Below are 14854 nucleotides of genomic sequence, written 5' to 3'. Positions count from 1 at the left end.
TCTGAGTTGGCTTTCTGACATTGAATTGTAATCCAGATTTTGAAACTCTGTGGGAGAGAGGATGGTTTCTGATTCTTTCTTTTGAGGTGAGGTTTTCCCTCTAGTCATTTTGCTCAGTGCAGAGTGTCCAAAAACAAGGTGTATTTGGAAAAGGAGAAAAAAAAGAGGAGAGAAAGAACGAAAGAAAAGAGAAAAGAAAAAAGGAAAAAAAAGAAAAAAGAGAAGAAAAAGAGAAAGAAAAAGAAAGAAAGGGAAAAAAGGGTGGAGGAAGCAAGCACCAATCAAAAAGAAAAAAAACCATGGGGGAGTATCTTCTGTTTGTGTATACTTTAAGTCCCTTGACTTCCCCTGGAACTTGTCCGTCTAGTTGGTCTTCTGGTGGAGAGGCCTGTTGTGTGATTTTCAGGTATTAGCACTTGGGGGAACTGCTCATCCCCCTGCCTGGTGCAGGGCTCAATGGGGGTTGTTTACCCCCTTAGGCCCCAGGAGGAACACCCCCAGTGGCGGGGACCAGCTCTGGAGCCCTGGAGTCAGCTCCTGCATTATCTACAGAGCTCTCTGTCTGCAGGGCCTGGAGGCTCTGGGGGCGGGGCCACTGATCTGCTCAGCTGGGGCAGGAGCATCCTTGCTGTCCTGGGCTCTCTTGGCCTCTGCCTCTCCTTGGAGGAGGCCGGATCCTGGGCTGTGTCCCAGCACCCAGTGTTCCAGGGCCTGCGCTGTTGGATTCACGCTCCCGGTCACGCAGCCCCCTCTACGGAGCCACCGCCCGAGCCCCTCTGAGCTGCTCCAGGTCCAGCCTTGTGTGCGGCAGCCCTTGAGGGAGCTCAGCACACTCTCCTCAGGGCTCAGTTCCTCTGTTACTGTCCCAGGGAGCCTGAGGGCATCCCCGCCCTCCTGGAGTCCTGCTCTAACTCTCTGGGAGGCCTTTCTGCCCCGAAGATTGGTGAAGCTCCTGCTTCTCCGGGACAGGGCTCTCCTGTCCTGGGGACACTCGCCCCAGCCTCAGCCCGGCTCCTCGAGGGGCCCCTCTCCCTTGGATGCCTTTTGTTTTTTTATTTCTTTTTCCCCCGTCTTCCTACCTTGATAGAAGCAGGAACTCTTCTCACTGTAGCGTTTCAGGTGTTCTCTCTTTAAATCTCAGGCCGAATTCATAGATTTTCAGGATAATTTGAAGGTTATCTAGGTAATTTGGGGGGTACAGGTGATTTGGGGACCCTACTCTTCCACCATCTTGCCCCTCCTCCCAATACCCTCCTGTTCCATCCACGTCAAAGCAAATGGTGGGCATTTGTCATTTCTAATGGCTGAGGAATATTCCATTGTATACATAGACCACATCTTCTTTATCCATTCATCTTTCGATGGACACCGAGGCTCCTTCCACAGTTTGGCTACTGTGGACATTACTGCTAGAATCATCGGGGTGCAGGTGTCCCCGAGTTACACTGCATCTGTATCTTTGGCGTAAATCCCCAGCAGTTCAATTGCTGGGTCATAGGGCAGATTTTTTTTAACTCTTTGAGGAACCTCCACACAGTTTTCCAGAGTGGCTGCAGCATTTCCCTATCCCCCCAACAGTGCAGGAGTGTTCCACATCTCCACATCCTCTTCAACATTTGTGGTTTCCTGTCTAGTTAATTTTCCCTATTCTCAGTGGTGTCAGGTGGTATCTCATTGTAGTTTTTTTTAATAATAAATTTATTTTTATTGGTGTTCAATTTGTCAACATAAAGCATAACACCCAGTGCTCATCCAGTCAAGTGCCCCCCTCAGTGCCCACCACCCATTCACCCCCACCACCTGCCCTCCTCCCCTTCTACCACCTCTAGTTCGTTTCCAAGAGTTAGTAGTCTTTACATTCTGTCTCCCTTTCTGATATTTATTTATGTATTTATTTATGTATATATGTATTTATTTATTTATTTATTATTTTAAAGTTTTAATTTATTCATTCAAGAAAGACACACACAGAGAGAGTCAGGGACACAGGCAGAGGGAGAAACAGGCTCCATGCAGTGAGGCCAACATGGGACTTGATCCAGTACTTCAGGATCAAGGCCCAGGCTGAAAGCAGGAGTTCAACCCCTGAACCAAGCAGGCCTCCCTTTAAAAAATTATTTCTATTTTTAAGTATGCAACAAAGTTTCATTGCACTGAAATGCAACCTAATAAAGTAAGCATCAAGAAAATACTAAATGAACATTTCTTCAATTTTTCGTTTTTTATCTGTAAAGGAAGACTTTTAATATTCCTTTTTTTTTCTAGAGGAAATGTATTTAGCCTCCATCTATAGTCCTGATCCAACAGACATTTTCTAATACGAAATATCCGATTTTGGTTTTTGTGAACTAATGCCTCCTGAGTCACTCATATAATTTTCAATGTTAGGATTCATCCAGGAATGGAAATCAGTCCAGACCCTTCCCAACGCCCATCTCCCCATGGTCAATCTGCATTTATAGGGCTCTGGGCTCAGGTATTTGGCCATGAGATGTCAGTAATCACATGATATTTGTATCCACACTTGATGAAACAAAGTGTATGTGTCCTTTCCTCATCTTGGTTTCTCACTGGGCCCAGCACCACAATGTAGCCCCAAGGGGTACTCATCCTCGTCCTCAGGCTGGGCACTAGGAGATGGTTAAGTCAGATTTGTTCCCAAGAAGGGAGCCTGAGAAATCAGTACTTATTGTTTTTATTATAAATAAATGCTCCAGACTTGTCCAATCTTTTCCTAGATCCAGTATGGATAGAGTCATGTGCTGGAGGCATTCCTGAAAGTGACTGTCCCTCCTGGGGACACTGCCATGAAGTCTCCTGAGTCACCACGATCTAAGAATTGGTCCCTGAAATGAAAATAGACACAAGTTATGGATGAAGAAGAAAGGCGGATGGATCCCTCCTATGGATGCCTCTGAGATCCCCATGATCAGTGGAAGTGGCTGAGGAGGGGGAGAAGAAGGAGAGGAGTCAAGATCGTGCTGTGGAATTTCCACAGATTCCCTGGCCTTAAAACTGGCTCTGGTCTCTGGGATGTCTCTTTTTTATTTAAGTTTTTCTTTACATTTCGGTTATTAACACAATGTGTAATAGGAGTACAATTAGTAATTCAAGACTTAAATAAATGAGCCAGTGCTCATCACAAGTGCACTCCTTAGGCCCCACCACATTTTAACCAATCCCTCCACCCACCTTCCATTTAGTAAGCATTAGTTCTCTAGAGTAAATGGTTTGTTCTTGTTTTCCTCTCTCTTTCCCCTATGATGCATTGTTTCATTTCTTAAATTCTCCATGAGTGAAATTATATGCTCTTTGTCTTTCTATGATTGATTTACTTCACTTAGCATTATACTCCCTAGCTCCATCCACATCTTTGCAAATGATAAAATGTGATTCTTTTTATGGTTCAGTAATATTCCATCATATATATAGATATAGATATAGATATAGATATAGATATAGATATAGATATAGATATAGATAGATATTCCAACCATTTATCAGTTGGGCTCACTCTGGTATTGCTCAAAATGCCACTATGAACTTCAAGGAGAATGTATCCCCTTGATTCAGTATTTTTGTATTCTTTGGGTAAATACCAGTAGGGTAATTGCTGAGTCACAGAGTATTTCTATTTTTAACACTTTGAGTATCCTTCAAACTATGTTCTAAAGGATCTACATAAATTTGCACACCCATGAACAGTGCAAGACGTTTCCCCTTTCTCTACCTCATTGCCCACTCCTGCTGTTTCCTATGTTGTGTCTGTTAGCTGTTATGACTGGTGTGACGTCATTTCTCAGTTTAATTTTGATTTGTATTTGGGATGTTTCCTTTATCTCCTCCTCAGCTCCAAGGATGAAGGGTGGGCTTGGTGGTATATTGTGTAAATAGGAGCCCACAATTCTATCTGATTCTGGATCCTCAGCCCAGCTAGTAGCTTTCACCCAAGGTGGGTTTCTCGGGTGGGTGAGAGCTATGGGTTTGTCCCCTGGGAGGAGACAGCTGCTGTCATCTCTCCCTCTGGCAGTGAGCACCAGTGCAGGGCCCAGGCAGGTGGAACCATTTCATTGGGTTTCAGGCCTGGCCAGCTCTGAGCAGGTGCACAGCGCCCCCTGCTGACAGGCTCAGCAGATCAGTCAAGGTGGTGGGAATTGTAGGAGGAATGGAGCCCATTATTGGTTTCAACAAAAAAGAAGAAAACAAATAGAAGTGTTAAGAAAAAAAAAAGAAGTGTTACCTACTCTTGAGTGTCTCTGGAGAGTTTCCTTTCTGTCATTGACAGAAAGCTTCTGTTATCTTTTTCAGTTCTAAAATTTCCATTTGTTTTGTTTTGATTTCTCTTTAAATTCTGCATTTCTGTCATTTACAGAAAGCTTCTGTTATCTTTTTTCAGTTCTAAAATTTCCATTTGGTCTGTTTTGATGATTTCTCTTTAATTTCTGCATTTCTATTTTTTCCATTTGTTGAAGAGTGTTTGTAATTTTAAACAACATGGATTTTATGATAGTTGCCTAAAACTACCTGTCCAATAATTACAGCATATGAGTGATCTCAGTGTTGGTGTCAGCCGATTCTCCTTTCTTATTCAGGATTTTATCTTCCTGGTTCTTCACATGTCATATATTTTTTTTATTGGATCCTGGGTATTATGGCTATTATATAATGAGATGCTTGGTCCTCAGTTATTTTTCTTCAAACAAGTGATCCCCCCGCTGAAGTGCAGCAGCAAGGGGAAGGGTGTTCGTGTCAGTTCCAGGTAGCTCAAGTGCAAATGTTTACCACTCTGCTGCTTACTCTCTGCTGGAGAAGTGGGGTAGTGATTGGCACATCCCACCTCTTATCAGGTGGGGGTGTGGGACAAGCTCGTTCCTGGGCCCTGCCAACACCATGGTGGGATGCACAGGACTGAATGGAGCTGCTTTCCTTCAGGGAGTGGATCCTCTGCTCCCCACTGCATTCCTTGTCCTCACTGACTCCAGAGAGTGGAGGGTCAAATGCAGCGCCAGCTCCCTTGCCTCCTGCATCATACTTCATTGTTTTCAGGCCCAGGAAGACCCCAGGCTCAGTTCCCCAGTGTTCAGACCGCCACCAGCAGTGGGTTATGGCAACAAACCAGCTTTGCCATGTACCACTGCATTCATTCTCCCTGCAGAGCGATGGAGTTCATATGATCTCCCCAGTATCTGCCAAAATCAAGGGTGAAAAAACCTGGAGTGCAAACTAGTCCACTAGGCCTGCCTTGCCAAGAATTGTTGATGTTCCCATGCGATGGAGGCTCAGCTATCTCCTGAGTAGCTGACACCATGGCGGGTGGGTACTGGGACACTGCCTGCCCCTGCCAGGAGGATATGGACACCATGTCTCTTCTGAGCAATAATGTGAACCCTGCATGAGGACACACTGGGAATTCATTAGTGTGTGTCTAAGTCATGGGCAGGTTTGTCCAAATATTTCCTCCACTCAGGCCAACTTATCTCCATATCCTCTGACCAGAGGAGTTGCTGCTTTTGAAGTTTTAGTGTTTTCTTTTTTTTTTTTTTTGAGTTTTAGTGTTTTCTGGTTTGATTTTCTGAATCTCAGCCTTTGAATGTTTCATGGTTGGAGGAACCTACAGGATCTTGTCTTACATGTAGGGGACCTAATACAAGAAAAGGAACCAGGGTACGCACTGTTGAATTTTCCTCAATTTGTTTGAAGTCTTCCTTCTTCCTCTTTCTACCTTCAAAAGTCTTCCTATACTTGTTTGTTGTAGTGTGTCAGGACATTTCCGTTGTAAGAGAGAAGACCTGCATGAATGGGAGCACTTCCTACTGTCCTGTTCTGGGGATCCTCATGGTGTCCATTCTGAATTCTTTTTCCAGGGCTAGAATGGCGGGGATCCTGCTGACCTGCTGGAAGGTAGGAGATTTATCTTGACACTCAAGCTGTGTAAATAAAAGACAAAGAACCTGATTGTTATTTTTACATTACTCTTTGCAGTGTAAAGAAAAGCAAATACATTCCATAACCAAGAACTCAGTGTGAAAAGTTTTACAGGCTGGCTGGAAACCAGTAGAGCACAAATGTCTGTCTTTCTGTTCTTAAATGCAGAGGAGTGGAGAGAAGAAATTTTTATTCCTTTTTTCTTTTATTTGTGTGTAAAAATTTTATTCTGTAATTTTACACAAATGTCTGTCTTTCTGTTCTTAAATGCAGAGGAGTGGAGAGAAGAAATTTTTATTCCTTTTTTCTTTTATTTGTGTGTAGAAATTTTATTCTGTATATTTACCGAAATAAATACAAATATGGGATAGAGATCTCTATGTTTCACCCAGCTTTTTCTAATGGTAACATTTTGTGTTGTTATGATATGTTTATAAAAACAAGTATTTACCAGTGGTGTGATAATCCTGAAAAAATTGCAGACTAAATTTGGATTTCAAAATTTGTTTGTTTGTTTGTTTGTTTATTTATTTATTTATTTATTTATTTATTTATTTATTATAGCACTGTTTTGCCTAAAATCAATCCAGGTATTAACATTGCATTTATTCATAAGGACATACTAAAATCCTCCAATGTATGAGTTTTCAGGCTTTCTCTGTTCTTGATTTTGGGAATTTGGAGACAGCTGGTGTGGTATATTGTAGAATGTCCCAGAACATGGATTTATCTGATTTTTTTCACATGATTACATTAATTTTATGGATTTGGGGGAAAATAGCACAAGGTGAATTGATGTTCTTAATGCATCATTGGGAAGATGTGTCATACTAACATGACATATCATTGAGAGTATGGGTGGGGAAAATGCATATTCGGTGCTATTTTATTTTCTTTATTTATTTTCTTTATTTTTTTGAAGATTTTATTTTTATTCATGAGAGGCACACAGAGAGAGAGTGAGAGAGAGAGGCAGAGACACAGCCAGAGGGAGAAGCAGGCTCCATGCAGTGTGCCTGACACAGGACTCTATCCCTGGTCTCCAGGATCACACCCTGGGCTGAAGGTGCTGCTAAACTGCTGAACCAGTTGGGGCTGCCCAATTTGGTGCTATTTTAAATTATTCTTTTTCTGTTCTTAATCTATCTGATGTCAGTCTACTGGATTTTGGCCATGCTGATAAGTGTGCAATGGTAACTTATTCATATTTGCATTTGCTTTTCCCTAATGATAGATAGTATGGAATAGAATATCACATGTTTATATGAAATCTCCCTATCTCCTTCTGTGAAATATCTGGTAATGTCTTTAACTTACTTTTTAGTCACTTTTTCTTTCTTGTGCTTTGTTTGAGAAATACGTTGTATAGCGTCTTTCTTTCCTTCTTTCCTTTTTCTTTCTTTCTCTCTCTTTATATCCTTTCTTTCTTTCCTTCTTATATATATTTGTATCTGTATATTTATGACGGCTCAAGTCTCCAGAAGGTTGTCAATTTATCTGAAATACATTCTGTCTCTGGTTTATTGATTTTTTCTGTTAGGTTTTATTTTTGTCATTGAAATTATAGTGCATAAAATATGCACTATAATTATTTTGTCATTATTCAGGGGAAATGTCTAAGAGACATTTCATATCACATTTTCCAGTCATCCTGATCATACTAGAAGTGGAACCATACCAGTCAGGGCACCAGCTGCTCTCCATCGACTCCCGTGTTCCTGAAACCCCAAGTGTCTTTGTTCTGCTGCTATAATCTTTGCCTATGAAGTAGGCCAAATGTGCCAGTGTTTCTAATGACTTGGTGAAGAGGAAATAGCTATGGATCCTTATGACGATCCCATCTCAAGGCCTAGAGAACACACAGTCTGAATCCATACATTCTACAAACAAGCTTCCAAACAACAAGCCATTTGTTCAGGCCCAATGGATTGAGGACAGAACTTAGGAGGTTCATCCGGTCTCAATTCCCCACATCTGCTTGTCACGTCTACAGTGGAATCTGCTAAAATTTCACACTCCTCCCCTCTGCCCTTCCCCACACCTTCTCTCTCTCATTCGAATAATAGTCTTGAAAAATAACACATTAGATATTTATCATACGTTTAATGGTTACATATTTTATGCACTATAATTTCAAGTATATAATATGTATATATAGATAGATTAGAAATTAGATGGAAATATGAATATTTTTTTTCTAAGAGAAAAAATTATCTGTTACCACAGATGACATCATAGCATATTCCAGTTTAGCCCCCTGAAGAAGAGCTTGAACCATAAGGCAACAGGATGACTGGGGTGATGACCATCCTGTGCAAATAATGGGAGCAAAGGAATACAAATGACCGCCCTCTGCATCTTTTCCCTCATCACTGAACACTCCTTGTTGATGAGGGAGGAGGTAAAGGGAAGAATCAGGACAGGACAAAGAACACCCAGCACTAGGATCCCTGAGGACTCACTGGTGGCATTCCCATTTGCCTTTCATCAACGGTCTCTCACCTTAGACACACATAACAATACTGGTGATATTTTTAAGATGCAAATTTGACCAGGTATGGGATTGTCTCCCCTTGCCTGAACATCATCTCTGAAAATGACTCCATGGGGATTGAGGATGAAATGTGCCTGGAGAAATTGAGTCAGAACTGAGAACTCATGAGACTCCAGGGACTCCTGTACAGCACAAAACTTCACTGAGGACACTGCCTGCTCAGTTTGCAAGAATTTGTGTATTTTCTTAGACACCTGGCCCAGAAGTCTGGTCTCACAGGACCCATGCGACAGAGCCCCCTGTTGTGCTAACATGCTTAGCCCACCATCTCCTCTGACTCCACCCAACACTCCTGGAATGGTGTCCAGACTGTGTAATTGGATCATTTTAATGTCACTGCCCAGGAAAGGAGAATGAGGAGTTGCCCTTGTCAACTTTGGCCCTGACACTTATTTTCAAAAAACTAATGGTCTCCAGACAGTTAAATACATGATAAATTGAATTGTGCTCATATTACCAGATATTTCAGAATTACCTGTCATTTAGTTTGCTTCTTCCAGGTGCCTCAGGTCCATACCACTCTATCATCCTCTTGAAAGAAGTAAAGGTCATAAGGTTCTCAGGGTACCAAGGTGGCTCACACCTTGTAATAATTCTATGTGAATTCTTCTTTCATTTGAACGTTGTTGTTTTCTTGTTACCATGTAGATTTCCTGTCAAGTCTGCATTCCTCACTGCTAAGGCTTTTCAGCCTATATTTGCTATGACAATATAATGCCATCAGGGGAAATGTGTCTTCCACTCCTACTGATTTGTCTGAGATCAATTTTTCCCTTGAATGTTAGCCAGAAATTCTAAATTGTTTGTCCCTCTGATATACTTTGTATTTCTAGGCTCATTCTGTTATTTACTCAGCATGATGATTCCTATTAAGAGAACCTTACTATAAATGAACCTCTCCTCACTTCTGAGGTGTTCTTCAACCTCCCCTGCACTGACACCATCAAGGTCCTGCACTGTAATTACATTGGACTCTAACCTAGAAATATTGTTCAGAGTTCCATGGAAGTCACTGGAGTTATGTGTCTAAGATCTGAGTCCAATAAACAGCTATTGCCTAACATCTTGCCTAATAGGGAACAAGAAGGATGAGAAGTAGACAGTGAAGGATTAAACCAGGGAGGTGTCCAAATGGCAGAATGACACCAAGTGTGTAGATGTATTTGGATGATGGTGGTTGAAGCTTCACTATATTAAGTCATCCAATCCATTGCCACCGTGTCTTCTCACTTACTTAAATCTGCTTAATTTTTGGCAATCTTTTGTAGTTTTCAGTTTACATTTTTTTCCTACGTGTTATATTCCCTCCTAAATGTTTTATTCTTCTTGATGCTATCCTAAATAGAATTGTTTATTAGTTTTTTTGGGGCTTCTTCATTTTGGATATAGACAACACTACCTGGTTTTGATAGGGCATTACCACTTGAACTCCTGTGGGAGATACTAGATAGATCTCATTGAGGATTGATGATAGAGTTTGTTCCCTGTTTTGGAAGAGTAGGAACAAGTAACGAAACAGGAAAGAATATGAGAAGGAAGCTCTGCATCCGTCACCTTAAAATAAGCAATCTAACATGATTGCATGCACAGGAGAAAGTAGATGACTAAATAAAATGGCTGTTGCCTCGACCCCTTATGTGGAAAATAGAAAACCCTAATGTTTTTTCTTCTTTTCCAGTTTGTCATACACCTGATTTATGTTTTCTAGAACCTATGTAATCATTTGTGCAACATGTATTTCACAAGGACCAAGAATTCTCCGATAGATGCAGTCAAAGTAGTAATAGGTAGGGTGAGGAAGGAGCTTCCCTCTTTGTTCCTGACCCAGTGATTTTGGCAGGAAGGAGAGGAGAGATATGCTTCCAGCTCTTTGCTTCCTTAGGATGTGGCCACTGGGAGAGGACATCATCCTACTACAAGCAGCCTTTCTCTGCTGGTTCCCCAACTTCCACTCCCTCTTCCAAGCTCTAACATCTCCCCCACCTCCTCACTGGACCATGATTCCCCTTCTCTGACAACGATGATATCTAGGGAATAACCCTCAAGATTTGACACACACCTACGACTGTTGGATTATTTGAAGGTTGGTTTAAAAAAGTATATTTCATTCCAATTAGGCGTCTTTATTGTCTATTTATGCTGGAAATGTGCAGCAAGTAACTATAATTTTCGGGTTATAAATTATTTCCCAGATAATGATATCTTGTTTAATTGATGTATATGATCTAACACTGAGACTTCTTTAGTTACAAATAAAGAAGTTATAGAAATTATTCAGTATTGAATCTCTAAGACCCATATATTCAAAAAGTACATAATTTTGAAATACGCTGTGATATCTGAAATGTATATAAATATCTAAAATACATAGATATAGATGGGATATGACATATGAATAACAAAAAGGTCAGATTGTGAAAATAAGGGTAATGCATGTTGAGGAGGATGGGGACCATCTAAGTGAGTCCTTAGGGGAAGAGGTTGTCAAAGACCAGCAGTCCTCCCCTGAGATGTGTGGGTCTGCCCCACCTCTGAACTCTCCAAGTGAGGAAGGTTCTGAATGAGGATTCTAGGAAAGATTCATGGACCTTCAACAAAATTAAGGTTCCCTTGCAAAGATGGATCTTCTCTATATAAGGTAGTGGCCTATCCCCATACATCTACTCCACATATTTGCCCGTCTCTGATTCTGGTCTTAGACAAAGGCAAGTGTAAGAAGGAGCAGTAGGAGACAGAATTATGAAACTCTGTCATAGAAAATCGTGTTCAGGGAAAGGCCCTCTCTGGGCCTGCTGAAGAAGGAGAGAGGCGTTTTTCATGGAATCCCAGATGAAGGGGAGATTTTCACCCTGTACTCTGAAAATGGAGGTGATTCATGTTTGGAGAACCAAATCAATAACAGAGGGATAGGAAGTCAAAAGTTACAAGATGTCCAGGAGAGGAGAAGAGGTTAAGCAAAAAGTGCAGGGTGAGGGAGGACTATCTAAGGCCAAGGGAATGGACCTCCTCTGCCTGGACCATTGCGGGTTCTCCAGCATAGATTCCCTGCCCCTCCAAAGGAGACCTATCTGAGGAACCTGTGGAATATGTTGGTGTGAGTGGCTGAAGGCATGAGGAAGCTAGATAGATACAAAAAACCAGGGAGAAGATTGATCCTTTCAAAGCTCAGGCTACTGTCAGGTCAGAGAAGCCCCTGTGAACTGAACAACTTATCATCTGCCACTCACCTTAACCTTCCAGTTTGAGGGAACTCCCCCGCACTCCTCACAGGACACCCCCCAGTGATTCTTCCCATCACAAGGGTCCTATCCTCAGTTGCCCTCTCTGACATTTGGTCACCTGAACAAGAACCTTAATCATGCTGACTTTGTAGTTCCTGGAGCTCATGTGTGCAGAATAGAAACAGGTGGGTATTCTGGAATCCCACACCATGGAGGGGTGGCATGGTGGGCAACACATCCTGTAAGTGAGGGCAGAATCTGCTCTCTGAGCTACACTGGGGTAGCAGGTGGTGTTCTCATGTGCATTGTAGGTCACAATGGGGCATTGAACCTTGAAGGAAATAACAGCACAGCCTCCTGGGCACAACGATGAGATCTGCGGACAGAGTCTTACTCCTTCTTTCCTTTTGCTCTTGGGAATGGAGTCACTCATGACATATGGGGTCACATTCCCCATGACTGTTCCCTACATGATTCTGGACTGGTGATGCCTTTAGTCACAGGAAGAAGGAAGAGATGATGTAGGTTTCCATGTGGGTTGAGAAATGCCACCATCCAGTTTCACCAGGGGGTTATAGAGTCACAGCAGAGGAGAGCCTCAAATGGGTGGAGTCCTGCTCCAAGTACCACTGAAGCAGGTTCAGGCCCTTCTCACGTGTGAAGAAGGTGGGCGGATCCCTGGGTGGTGCAGCGGTTTGGCGCCTGCCTTTGGCCCAGGGCGTGATCCTGGAGACCCAGGATCGAATCCCACATTGGGGTCCCGGAGCATGGAGCCTGCTTCTCCCTCTGCCTGTGTCTCTGCCTCTCTCTCTCTCTCTCTGTGACTATCATAAATAAATAAAAATTAAAAAAAAGAAGGTGGCATCAGTCCTTCTAACTTGTCAGTCGCAATGGCCCAGAGCCTCCTGGTGTCCACACAATCATGACCTGTATTTAAATAAAAATAGTGCTTCACAGTCAGGTTTTTCAAAGACAGAATGAGATAAACCTCTTGAAAACTTTTAAATGAAAATGTATGATATGCAAATATGGAAATAAGTACTGAAATGTGGACAAAAATAAAGAATGATAAATATGAGTTAATAATAAATAACAGGTACACTTAAATAAGAATAAGAAAAAGTCCAAAAATGCTTAAAAAGAACAATTTCCTTAGAAAAAATACGCAATGTTATTAGGAACTATTCCTAAAAAGACGTAAGATATAGGGAGCTTCAAAAGAGAAACTAATGAAAATAAAGATACAACCATTCAAAATCTGTGGGAAACAGCATAGCAGTCCTAAGAGAGAAATACATCACAGTAGAAATATCCCTCAAAAATTTTGAAAAAAAAAATACACAAGATAACCTCACACCTAAAGAAACTGGAGAAAAGCAAATAAAACATACACCTCGCAGAAGAAGAAAGCAAAACTCAATTTAGTAGAGACCAGAACTGTAGAACAGATCAACAAAACGAGATGTTTGTTCTTTGAAAGAATTAATTTTTTTTAAATTTTATTTATTTATGATAGTCACAGAGAGAGAGAGAGAGGCAGAGAAACAGGCAGAGGGAGAAGCAGGCTCCATGCACCGGGAGCCCGACGTGGGACTCGATCCCGGGTCTCCAGGATCGCGCCCTGGGCCAAAGGCAGGCGCCAAACCACTGCGCCACCCAGGGATCCCCTGTTCTTTGAAAGAATTAATAAGAAACATAAACCATTAGCCATCCTTATTTATTTATTTAATTTTAATTTTTATTTATTTATGATAGTCACACAGAGAGAGAGACAGAGAGAGGCAGAGACATAGGCAGAGGGAGAAGCAGGCTCCATGCACCAGGAGCCCCATGTGGGATTCGATTCCGGGTCTCCAGGATAGCGCCCTGGACCAAAGTCAGGCACTAAACCGCTGCACCACCCAGGGTTCTCTAGCCATCCTTATTTAAAAGAAAAGAGAAATGACTCGAATTAAGAAAATAATGAATGAAAAATGAGAGATCACAACCAATACCAAGGAAATACTAATGATTTTCAAAACATATTATGAGCAGCTTTACGCCAATAAATTAGGCAATCCAGAAGAAATGGAATTCCACATTTCTGGGAAAATGCAAATATTTTATTATAAAAATGCAAAACTATAACAGGAGAAATAGAAAACCTGAACAGGCCAATATCCAGGGGGGAATTTGAAGCAGTCATCAAAAACCTCCCGAGACACAAAGAGTCCAGAGCCATATGGCTACCCAAGGGCATTCTATCAAACGTTTAAAGAAGAAATAATGCCGTTTCTACTAAAAATGTTCCAAAGAATAGAAAGGAATGGGATACTGCCAAACTCATTCTATTAGTCCAGCATCACCTTAATTCCAAAACCAAACAAACCCCACAAAAAAGGAGAAGTGTACGTCAATATCCCTGATGAACACAGATGCAAAAATTTTCAAAAAGATATTAGCCAATAGGATCCAATAGTACATTAAGATTATTCACCATAACCAAGTAGGATTTAATCAGGGAATTCAAGGTTGGTTCAACACTTATACAACAATAAACATGATACATCACATCAACAAGAGAAAAGACAAGTATCATATGATCCTCTCAATAGATGCAGAGAAAGCATTTGAAAAAATACAGCATCCATTCCTGATCCAAACTCTTCAGAGTGTAGGGATGGAGGGAACATTCCTCAACATCTTAAAAGCCATCTACGAAAAGCCCACAGCAAATATCATTTTCAATGGGGAAACCCTGAGAGCCTCTCCCCTATGATCAGGAACAAGACAGGGATGTCCGCTCGCACCACTGCTCTTTCAGATAGTACTAGAAGTCCTAGACTCAGCAATCAGGGAACAAAATGTAATAAGGCGCACTCAAATTGGCAAAGAGTATGTCAAACACTCCCTCTTTGCAGATGACATAATACTGTACATATAAACCCAAATGATTCCACCCCAAGATTGTGAAACTCAAACAGCAATTTGGCAATGTGGCAGGATACAAAATCATTGCCCAGAAATCAGTGACATTTCTATACACTAACACAGAGACTGAGGAAAGAGAAATTAAGGAGTCATTCTCTTCAGAGAGTTGGAAAAAATATCTTAAGATTTTTGTGGAATCAGAAAAGACCCCAAATAGCCAGGGGAATTTTAAAAAAGAAAACCA

The 14854-nt window shown here is 41.6% G+C and overlaps 1 long non-coding RNA gene across 1 annotated transcript; it reads right to left on the bottom strand.

Moving 5' to 3' along the window:
• Positions 1-2711: 2711 nt before the first annotated feature.
• On the bottom strand, positions 2712-11949 carry LOC119877608. Its single transcript, XR_005379415.1, has 3 exons — positions 11707-11949; positions 5673-5927; positions 2712-2846 (listed from the first exon to the last, which is right to left on the bottom strand). It is a non-coding gene; the product is annotated as an uncharacterized LOC119877608 (long non-coding RNA).
• Between the last annotated feature and the right edge of the window lie 2905 nt (positions 11950-14854).

Source organism: Canis lupus, chromosome 26 (assembly GCF_011100685.1).
Source record: "Canis lupus familiaris isolate Mischka breed German Shepherd chromosome 26, alternate assembly UU_Cfam_GSD_1.0, whole genome shotgun sequence".
NCBI classification, from domain to species: Eukaryota; Metazoa; Chordata; class Mammalia; order Carnivora; family Canidae; genus Canis; species Canis lupus.
Note: the sequence above shows the minus strand (reverse complement) of the source record. Positions and strands in the feature narration are given on the sequence as shown.